The sequence below is a fragment of the Ipomoea nil genome, unplaced genomic scaffold, assembly GCF_001879475.1.
Source record: "Ipomoea nil cultivar Tokyo-kokei standard unplaced genomic scaffold, Asagao_1.1 scaffold1286, whole genome shotgun sequence".
Classification (NCBI taxonomy): domain Eukaryota; kingdom Viridiplantae; phylum Streptophyta; class Magnoliopsida; order Solanales; family Convolvulaceae; genus Ipomoea; species Ipomoea nil.
Window position 1 is genome coordinate 1,727,435 of NW_017617714.1, and position 12,358 is coordinate 1,739,792.

Here is a 12,358-nt window from a genome sequence, read left to right on the forward strand (position 1 = left end):
ATTTTATTTTTGTTTTGCACATCGGTGGGTACATGCTCATGTCCTTGCCCGTGTGGGTGCCTAATGTTCACTATTTAAGCATGTTTTCACTCATTTTTACTCGCGCGATTCAGACCCATACTCGAACCCTATTTGCTCTCTTTCATTTCCTTCTATATTTTTAAATTTTTATTTATGATAAATATGAAATATATTTTTACAAAATAATTTGAAGTAAATATATATTGATAAAAGCATTAATTGTAATTTTTTAAAGTGATTTGAAAGTGAAAGAGAAAATTGCACGAATAAATAGTCATTAGGCATTTAGGCCATTGATGAGAACTGATTGTATTATATTTTCTGAACTTAATTACAATGAGATCAGATGATGTGAATATATAGAATAGAGAGTCACAGTGTGACAATGATAAGAAGTAGAGAGTCACAGTGTGACAAGGATAAGAAGTTCTAAACAGACTCATATACATAGAGTCCTAATACTCCCCCTCAAGCACAGTGTATACTAGTAACCTGTAGCTTGTCCCTTAAGGAAGAAAATTTAGGTCCAGGCAGAGCTTTGGTGAAGATATCAGCAAGTTGATCCTTTGTGGATATGAAGTTGACTTGGATATCGCCCGAAGCTACTCGATCACGAACAAAATGATAATCAATCTCCACATGCTTGGTGCGCGCATGAAAGATTGGATTGGCACTCATATATGTAGCTCCTAGATTATCACACCATAATTTTGGAATGGAAATACCCGGAATCTGTATCTCACGCAATAATGACATAATCCATAGAACCTCAGCACAAACATCTGCAAGAGCTTTGTATTCAGCCTCAGTGGATGACCTGGCAACAGTTCTCTGTTTCTTGCAAACCGATGATATAAGATTACTCCCCAAGAAAACAGCAAAACCACTCGTGGATTTTCGATCGTCAGGACAACCAGCCCAATCAGAATCAGAGAAAGCATGAATGTCTCTAGATGAGCACCGTCGTATGCGTAAACCATGATCAACTGTTCCCTTAACATACCTGAGTACCCGTTTGAGCTGCTCCCAGTGTGATATGGTGGGGGCATGCATATGCTGGCATAACTGATTAACTGCAAAGGATAGGTCAGGTCGTGTGACAGTGAGATATTGCAGTGCTCCAGCTAGACTCCTGTACTGTGTGGGATCATCATATAGATCTGAATTAAAGGGGACAGTTTTCGAGACAGAGATAGGTGTAGAAAGGGGTTTGCATTCAGACATTCCAGCCCGTTTTAAAATATCATTCATATACCGTTGTTGAGATAAAATAATCCTATTGTCACTCTTAACTGTTTCAATACCCAGAAAAAAATTTGGTTCACCAAGATCTCTGATTTTGAATGTAGCAGACAGTTTGGACAAGAGCTGAGACATAATACCTTGATCACTTCCCATTACAAGAATGTCATCCACGTACACCAATAGATAAACCAAAGCAGAGTCTTTAGAGTAATAGAACAGAGAGACATCTGTCTTGGATGCTTGAAAGCCAACCGATAGTAAGAACGTATGTAGTCGATTAAACCAAGCTCTGGGAGCTTGTTTTAACCCATACAGAGATCTTTTTAACAAACAAACATGATTCGGGAAGTTAGCATCAATATAACCAGGGGGTTGCTTCATATAAACTGTTTCAGCCAGATTACCATTCAGAAAAGCATTATGAACATCTAGCTGTTTGATAGACCACCCAGATGATAAAGCTAGAGATAGAAGGAGTCTTACAGTCGTAGGCTTTATCACTGGACTAAAAGTGTCGAAGAAGTCCTGACCTGGAACCTGATTAAAACCTTTCGCAACCAGCCTGGCTTTATGCCTTTCAATAGCACCATCAGCCTTTCTCTTCGTACGAAACACCCATTTACAGCCAATAATATTCATACCTGCAGTGGGTGGAACTAGAGACCATGTGTGGTTATGCAAGAGAGCATTGAATTCTTGGTCCATGGCTTCACGCCACTCAGGATATTTAACAGCTTGAGAGTAACATGTGGATTCCGTGGGATGCACTTGAGCTGCTAGAGCAAAAAGAGGAGCATCTGCGTTGCTGCGAGTGACCATAGAGTGAGTACGGACATTGGGCCTGATGGACCGCCCACGTGGACGGCCTCGCCGGCGAGCAACAGGCTCCACAGGATCACCCGACGAGGCAGCCTGTCCAGGAACCACGGCTGGTTCGAATGAAGCAGGTAGCGGCGGTTCTGGCAGCTCATCATTGGACACGGCAGGAATAGGTGTGCTGTGACTGAGAACAGATTCCGCCCAAGGTCCAGAAAACGGAGTAGATAGATCCTGCAAAGAAGTTTTAGTAGCAAAGGGAAAAACTTCTTCATCAAATCTGACATGCCTGCATGTGTAAATCTTATTAGTATGTAAGTCCATGCATATGTACCCCCTAAAGGACTCAGGATAACCTAAGAAGACACATGGAGAAGACATGTATGACATCTTATGACGATTATATGGTCGAAGATGAGGGTAGCATAAACACCCAAAGACACGAAGAAAAAGATAGGAAGGAGGGGATTTATGTAACAGGAGATGAGGACTGGAGTTATTTAATACAGAAGATGGCATTCTGTTAATTAAATAGACAGCAGTCTCAAAGGCAAAATCCCAAAATTTCAAAGGAACAGAGGCATGAGCTAGAAGAGCCAGACCAGTTTCAACAATGTGACGATGTTTTCGTTCAATAGACCATTCTGTTCATGTGTATAGGCACAGGATTGTCTATGTTGAATTCCTAATTGAACAAACAAAGAATGCAACTTTTTGTACTCAGCACCTAAATCAGACTGAATGGCCTTTATTTTGCAATTAAAGGACCGTTCAACAAGAGTACGAAATTTATCAAAGATGACATAAAGATCAGACTTTAATTTCATAGGAAAGAACCATGTATAACGGGAATAGTCATCCACAAAGATCACAAAATAACGGAAGCCAGAAGTAGATAAAGTGGGCGCAGGACCCCAAATGTCTGTGTAAATAAGATCTAGGACTTGAGAACTAGAGGAAGCAACACGGGAGAGGGGAAAACGGGCAGATTTGCCTAATTGACACGCATTGCATAAAGAATTATGACAACGAATATTATCACGAGACCCACTAACCAAACAAGAACGAAGTATATGGCTAAGAACACGGTTATGAGGATGACCTAGACGATTGTGCCAAGTGGAAGCCGAGGCACGAGCGGAAATAAACGCTGACGGAGACGAACTAGGTAATGAAAGTGTGTATAGTCCCCCCGAACTATTGCCCCGAAGAAGTATTTCCTTGGTATTGATATCTTTTACAACAAAAAAGGAGGGGTGAAACTCAAAAAAGACTTTATTATCGGATGCAAACTTTTGAACAGATAATAAAGAATTAGACAAACGCGGAACGTGAAGTATATCAGACAATGTAAATGATCTAGAAGGGGTATTAAAAGAGGCATGGCCAACATGACTAATAGATAAACCCATACCGTCACCGACACGTAAAGTGTCATCACCAGTGTACTTCTCCGATGTAGAAAGGGCAGCGATGTTCGGAGTTGCATGATTTGTGGCTCCAGTGTCCGGAACCCAAATATGAGAATTTGACGAGGTTTTAGCAACTAAACCATTCTGAAACACCAAATTAGCCTGAGAACCCGGAGCCCCTGAATATCGCCGAAAACAGTTGACTCCCGTGTGACCGAAACTTTTGCAAATTTGACACGGATCATTATAGCGCCAAAAACAATTGGCTCCCGTGTGACCAAAACGTTTACAAATTTGACACGGATCATCATAGCGCCAAAAACAATTGGCTCCCGTGTGACCAAAACGTTTACAAATTTGACACGGATCATCATAGCGCCAAAAACAATTGACTCCTGTGTGGCCGAAACCTTTACAGATTTGACACGGATCATCGAAGCCACGTTGCTGACCTCCACGGTAATTAAGGTTGCCATCGCAGCGCTGCATCTTCTTAATTTTATGAATCACAAAACCCTAGCTAACTGATACCAGATGAGAACTGATTGTATTATATTTTCTGAACTTAATTACAATGAGATCAGATGATGTGAATATATAGAATAGAGAGTCACAGTGTGACAATGATAAGAAGTAGAGAGTCACAATGTGACAAGGATAAGAAGTTCTAAACAGACTCATATACATAGAGTCCTAATACCATTCACACACATTTTATTTCACTTTTAAAAGTAGACTCTAGTCTCTATTTGATCAAATTTGCAATTAATCAGTGTTAATTCTTTTCTTTTATAAAGAAAAAGAAAAACATGTTTGATTGAAATGGTCTTTCATTAGCACTAGCCAACTAAGCTACAACCACTGTTTATTTTTGTTTTACAAAGCATTTTTTTTTTATCATAAACATTTCTGAAGAAAGATTTTATATCAAAATGAATCTTTTTATTATAATACCTATTACTTTTATTAAAAACAAAAAAAAAATTAAAACACACACATATCAACTTTATGTAAAATTTAATACTTTTAATGTAAAATTAGTAATTTTAAAATAATATATTTCTCTTTTATTTGAAAATAATAATACTTTTGATATATTTCCCATCACTGTTAATATAAAAATGAATGCAATATTTTTCTAGAGAAAATTAATACTTTTTAATAAATATGTAATACTTTAAAAGAAAAATGTATTACTTTTCAATTAGTATCATTTGCTCAATCATAAATATTATGATTTTGATCATAATATTACAATATCATATAACAATTAATTTTACCTGAAATAGTAACACAATTTTATATTCATATATAAGTAGGAAAAAACTTCAAATAAGCTATCGAACTATTAGTGTTTGTGTAATTAGGCCATTAAACAAAAAACATTCAAAAAAAAAAAAGGCCATTAAACAAAAAAAAAAGTGTAATTAAACCATTTAACTCTATAAATTTGTATTTTTTAATATTTAAATCAATTTATTATGTGTTTAATATTCAACTCTACTTGAAACATATCTCCAACCTTCATTTCAGCATAATTAAAGTTTCATTTTGTTTTAACTACAGTTTCATTTGACATTATACATATAGTAGTCTTATTATAGTGAGATCTGTTATTGAATTTTATTTTATACACATTATAGTTTTATTACAATACCACTAAATTATAATTCTAAGTCAACTACGGTTTCATTGGACAATGTACACTTAAATATGTGAAACTGTTATTCAGTTTCATTTTATATACATTGTAGTTTCATTACAACAAAACCAAAGTATCATTTTGATATAACTACAGTTTCATTTGATAATATACATACACTCAATATGTGAGACATATTATTTAGTTTTTTTTCAGTGTTGCAAAAATCGCGCCTAGGCGCTAGGCGCCGCCCGGCCACGGCGAGGAAGGCCAGAATCGGCCTCCTCCGCGGCTAGGCGGTCTAGGAGGCCGCCTAGCTGGCTGAATCGGCGTTTTTTTTTTTTTTTTTTTTAGTTGTAAAGTGTCAAAAAGTTTGGCAAGGCATAACTTTTGACTCGGTTATCCGTTTTAGTTTTATATGTATTTAGATGGTTTCAACAAAATTTTGAACCATTTTACAACTACTTATGTAAATAGTTTGGAAGAAAAAACTAGAGGAACCTTATGCTTTATTAGTGAATTTTTATAATTTTTAGTTAATTTTAAAAAAAAAATAAATAAATAAAAGATAAAAAATCGGGAGCCTAGGCGCCCCCTCGGCGCCTGTTGCAACCTTGTTATATATATATATATATATATATATATATATATATATATATATATATATATATATATATATAAAATGTAGTTTTATTTCAGCACAACTAAAGTATTATTTCAATTCAACTACAGTTTTATTTGACAATATATACTCAATATGTGAGACATGTTATTCATTTTCTTTTTATACATATTGCAGTTTCATTTCAGCACAATTAAAGTATCATTTTAATTCAACTATAGTTTTATTTGACAATATACACTCAATATGTGAGACATGTTATTCATTCATTTTATACATAATGTAACATCATTTCAACACAACTAAAGTATCATTTCAATTCAATTACAGATTCATTTAATAGTATAAACACAATATGTGAGATAACTTATTCACTTTCATTTTAGATACATTGTAGTTTCATTTTGTTCGAAACACGACAAAAATACAGAATTTGTTAACTGTTGTTTCTTTACATAAAGAAACGGTACCGTTTTCATGCGATAACAAACTGATGGGCATCATGATTTTAATCTGAAGTATGGATACTAACCATTAACATAACTTCTTTAATCTAATTTTTATTTTCAAAAGATTCTGGCACAGTTTTCTACTCTGAATGCTTACTTGATTACTTCTTTTAGGTGCTTTTAACTTAAAACTCACTTATGGTGTGAAGCTTGGAAGCAAACGTACTGCCCGGCTGTTGCACCTACTGTTACCAACAGTACAAATGATTGGATTCCGCCATCAATTGGATGTTTAAAATCTAATGTTGATGCTGCTCTTTTCGCAGATGAAGCCGGTTATGGAGTGGTGATCCGTGATCATCTCGGTCAGTTTGTGGCGACGGTTTGTGGTCGTCTAAACTGTGGCGATGATCCTTATCCTGCAGAGGCTATGGCGGTCAAGGAGGCTCTCGCATGGATTAAGAGCCAAAACTTCAATAATGTTTTATTAGAATCAGACTGTTTAAATTTTTGTCTCGCTTTTAATTTTGTTTCTTTAGATTTTTTGTATGTTGGTGCTGTTGTTAAGCAATGTCATATCATTGTTAGGGATATTGGGAACGTTAGCGTTCAACATATTCGTTAGGTCAGCGAATCATGTAGCTCGTGTGCTTGCACGGACAACTGGTTCTATGTCTGTCCTTGATTTGTGGGTTTCTGCCCCTTGACCCGATTGCCTCTCTCAGGTTGACGATGAAGAAGCTTGGAGATGTGTTTTGGGTAGAGTTGAATATTAAACTCATAGTAAATTGTCTTGAACGTTAAAAATTGACACATAAGATGCCATGTCATTTATCTTACCTGCTTAACCTGAAAACAACTTGCTAAAAATGTTATCTGCACAAATTTATAGAGTTAAATGGTTTAATTGTACAATTTTTTAGTTCAATAGCACAATTTCATTGATGACCTATTTGACACGTTTTTCTATATACATATTACACCATTCATTATATGTAACAATCAATCTATCCCTTAATCATCTATCAAAGCCTTTCCCTTATACAAATTATTCACTGTTATTTCTTAAAACAATTCTGTTAGCTGGGTGCTGAAAGGCTCTACTTATAAGCTGACATTTCAAGTGAAACAATAATCTCTAAACAAAAACTGATCTTACCTCATTGTCAGCAGTCAGCTTGATATTTGCCTATATAATAAAGATTCTGAGAAACCTGCAAAAAAAAAAAAAAAAAAAAAAAAAAAAAAAAAGGAAACACTTCAGTCCAAAATATGTACCTATTACTGCACTTTTGGGTTAAGTAATAAACGATATATATGGCTACATTGCTAGTATCAGGGACGGAGCCAGAAATTCGGTTGAGAGGGTGAAGAAGTAGGGACATATTCAGAAATTTTTTCAATAAAGGCGAAACATTAAAACAAAAGAGATAATTTTAAAAAAAATTACCTAAGAAATATAGTTGTGAATATTATTAGATATGGGCGAAAAATAAAACACATCGAAACTTTATAAAAATAATCATAACAAAATATGAAACATAATTAATTTGATAAAATAATTTAAATAAAAAATATCTATTAAAAAAAGGTGACTGTGTTGAAGCCATAGGGAAAAATATAAAACATAATTAATTTGATAAAATAATTTGAATAGAAAACACCTATTAAAAAAAGGTGACTGTGTTGAAGCCATAAGGGAAGGAGTCAAAAAATTGTAAAACTATGTTGATGCCAAAGGAATCAAACCCTTAACCTTTGCTATTGCCAACATATGCTTTATCAACTAATCTAACTCATTTCTTATTAACATTTAATTGATTTTTTATACTAATACTAAAACTTGTACTATATTATATATGTATATATATGGACTGGGGGTAAGGTGAGGGGGGTAGGTTACTTGTCTGTTAGAAATATTGAAAATCAAAGTGTTGGGCAGAAGTCGGTGAAGAAACAAGTCCAACACCTTGATTCTCGAAAATAATGTTGTGTCTGTAAATTATAACTTTTGATGTAATAGAAAACGCGTAATAGTAACAAATGGTTATTATTAGAGCTAGTCAGGTCACGGGTCCCTATAGTTTGGGAGCACGTAGAGGTAAATCGAGGAAGTGATTTTTTTTTTAACCTCTAGAGCCATCAGCGATATGTTCTTGTTTCAGCAGTCATCATCTCTGTCAATGAGTTTTCGCTTGTAATAGATAAATTAGAATTCAAGAAGCAAAAAACTTTTTGCTCATTTCCCTTAGTATGCTTCCCAACCTACATGGATCGGAGCTCCCCGAATCCGTTTGTAATCTCTGAGTCTACTAAGGACCCATATTTATAAGAGTTCTACTACATGTACTTCTTAATCTTACTTTTTAAATTTTACTCTCTGATGTGACAAGTTGATAAGTTTTTTTTTTTTTTTTTTTTTTTTTTTTTTTTTTTTTTTTTTTTTTTTATGTGGGTTACAATATAAATGTCTACAATTTTGTGTGTAGGAGTACAAAATAAGAGTACACATAACATTTTCCTATTTATAATATCAAGCGTCTCCATCTACTCACATTGTATTTCTCGTAGCCTATAGTCCCTTGATTATTGAAGCTATTAGTTATAAAATACAAAAAATAAATAATAAATTATTAAAATTTAAAGATTTGAATATATTTATTACGAAATGCAAATATATAATAATTTGTTTTTTTTAGTAACAATAAACCTAAAGAAAATAAAATTATGTTCCAATATTTTATTATTGTTTTTACTTTATTTAATAATGTTTTCCCTCTAAAACTTATATTCAATATAAATAACATTAGGTCATTGCAAGCAAGGAACTCCCATTTATTTAATTTTAATTTTCAAGAGAAAGGGTTTGATGCATGCCTGCCTAGTGTCAACTTTCTTTGAACTTCCTGAAGATTTCATGGCAATGGAGTTGCGGTTTCGTAAGCAATGATGATGTCATTCTCATGGACAAAATGCAGCTGTGAGAATATATTCTTATGATAATCTCATTATTCTTGCTTGATCATATATTCTTATGACTTTTTCTTTTACGGGGTCTTTATTTTTAATATCTTTTTGTAAATATGTAAAGATTAAGAATATTTTGATTGTGAAAAGAGAAATAAGAAAGTTAATTATATATATATGGGTTTCCGTACTGTTGTCTACTTGAGGTGCGGTTGTAAGGTGAGATGAGTGTCATTGATCTTGTGAATATCAATGTTCAGAATTAACAAGAATTAAAAAAAAAAAATTGCGGTGGCAATTTGGTCTTTTTGCATCTAGGTCAAATTTAAGGTGCACGGCTTTCCTTTTTAAGGTGCGTGGTTTTTGTGCTACTATACGTTGTATGCTTAAGGTCCGTCAGTGTGTTGAAACTTAAGTGTGTCGGTCTAAAACTTTAGGTGCGAGATTTTCCTTCTTAAGGTGTGTGGTTTGTGTGCTTAAGGTGCGTCAGTTGTTGAAACTTAAGGTAAATCGGCCTAAAGCTTTAGGTGCATCATGCATGGTTTTCCTTCATAAGGTGCGTTGTTTTCCTTCTTAAGGTGCGTTGTTTTCCTTTTTAAGGTGCGTCGGTCTAAATCTTTAGGTGCGTGGTTTTCCTTCTTGTGCGTTATTTTTTTTTTTTCTTAAGGTGCACTGTTTTTCTTCTTAAAGAGCATTGATCACCGCACTAACGCACGAGAAGTTATCTCTGCACCCAATTTCATCTCATCCACATATATATATATATATATATATATATATATATATATATATATATATATATATATATATATATATATATATATATATATATATATATACTTTGGATCACATGAAAACATACCCCCAGGAGAAAATTAAGAACAAATCTCAATCTTACATTTGTAAAAATTCGATAGTTCTAATCATTTTTTTTAAGCACAGTGCCATTTTTGTAATTATCATTAACTTCACTATGTAAACTTGAACACTTAAATATGCAATACTTAACAACTAAATATGCAAATTTGATAAATTTTATAAAATCAATGAAAAAGTTAAATTTTAAATATAAACCATAAATGCTAGATGCTAAGTAGTAAAAAGTGAACCACTAAACCAAATAAAACAAAAAACGCATTCATAAACTCTCAAATCAAAACCCAGAGTACAATTTACTTTTGCATTTTTGCAAATGCAATCTTTTATTACTAAATGTGCAAAATGTTAATACAAAATGTGCAAAATGTTAGTACTAAACATGCAAACCTGAAAATTTTTGAAAATTGCAGATTTTAATTTAGTAATCAAGTTTGCATAGTAAAATTGGTGATAATAATTATGAAAGTGCAACAACGTTTTTTTAGGAGAAAAATAAGAACTAATCTCAGTCTTACATTTGGAAAAATAAAACGGATCATATCAAATTTAATAACAAAAATGCGGTGACATTTTTGTAATTATCACAACTTTTACTATGCAAACTTGACCACTAAAATCAGCAATTCTTAGATTTTTCAGGTTTGCACATTTAGTATTAACATTTTGCACATTTAGGAATTAGGATTAACATTTTGCATATTTAGTATTAAAAGATTACAATTGCAAAAAATGTGAAAGTGCATTGCACTCAGGGTTTCGATTTTAAAATTTATAACTGAGTTTCTTGTTTTATTTGATTTGGTGGTTCACTTTTTAGTGCTTAAGAGTTAAGATCTAGCATTTACGGTTTAGATTTAAAATTTAATTTTTTCATTGATTTTATATAATTTACTAGTGACAGGATAATAGGGTTGGCACCCGACCCGGATCATAAATGGGCATCTGACTCAGCATCGCTTGGGAACCCAACGGGCAGAACTCCAACGGTTAGGAATCCCAACAGGTGTCACCTTACTGTCATTGAAGCCAGCATTGAAGCCCCCATTGATGAGAGAGAATTAAAGGCTAGGCTCCCCATTTATGTCCCATGTTGTTACCGTTAGGACTCTAAGTATAAATGGGGCTCTCCTCACTAGACAAGGACACACTGTACTTTCCATACTGAAACTAAGGCAATACAACTATTGTCACTTTCTTATTCGTTACTTTATAATATATTTCCGGTAACATATTTACCGTCATTGGTGCTTTCATTGAGAGCCTAAGTCCATTACTCAAGCAGGCTACGACACACACAACTCATTCCTTTTTCAACAACAAGCTTGAAAGAATGGTGTCCCGCAGCTCCCACGGTTCCCGCAACGTGAACAATGGCAATGCCTCAGGTGACCTCCGGGACCAACTCACCAACAATCGCGGAGGGGACCTCCGAGAACAGCTCAGCAACGGGAGGCCCGGGGACCTTCGAGACCAACTCAACAATGGAGGAAACCTCCGAGACCAACTCAACAATGGAGGGGACCTCCGAGACCAGCTCCACAATGGAGGGGCGAACCAAGTTGTGAACCTCTAGGCGACCATCCAGCAAGCGGTGGCAGCAGCACTAAACCAAGTGGCGGTGGGACTACAAGGCCAAGTGCCCCCACCGCGGCCTCAGGAAATAGAAGTAGAATCTCCACGAAGGGTGGATGCCCAGGACGCAACTCGTGCCGCGAGGGTCGTAGGGTGACGCACTAGGACCGGGGGTCCGGGAGAGGGCACCCAGAGAAGCGGACCGGCCGGACGGCAACCTAAGCCCTCTCGCTCTGCCTTAGAACGGTTGGGACATGGGGCGCCCGCTCGGCAGGGGCTGGAGTCGCGTGCCGAGGGGTCCTCCGCTAGAGGCCCTCGCCGACACGAGGAAAGAGAAGCGGAGAGATCTCCCATAGAAAGGATGGGCGAGTCTCGTGGGCCGGCCCCGCGCCGCCACAGTGATGAGTCGGCCCCGCGTCGACACTCGGAAGAGCGACGCTTCGATGAACCGGTCCCGCGTCGGCACTCGGCAGAGCGACGTGTCGATGAGCCGGCTCCGCGTCGGCACTCAGCGGGCGAACGACGCGTTGGTGAGCGGGTTCCACATCGACACTTGGATGGACGAAATGTTGAGGAACCAGCTCCGCGTCGACACTCAGATGGACGACACGAACTAGCCCCACACATGGAGGAGCGGCAGCCGGCCCCGCGCCGGCACCCTGACGAATCAGCCCTGGTCGAAAGGCTGCAGAGAATGATCGAGCAGTTAGCAAGAAGGGTGGAGGCACGGGAG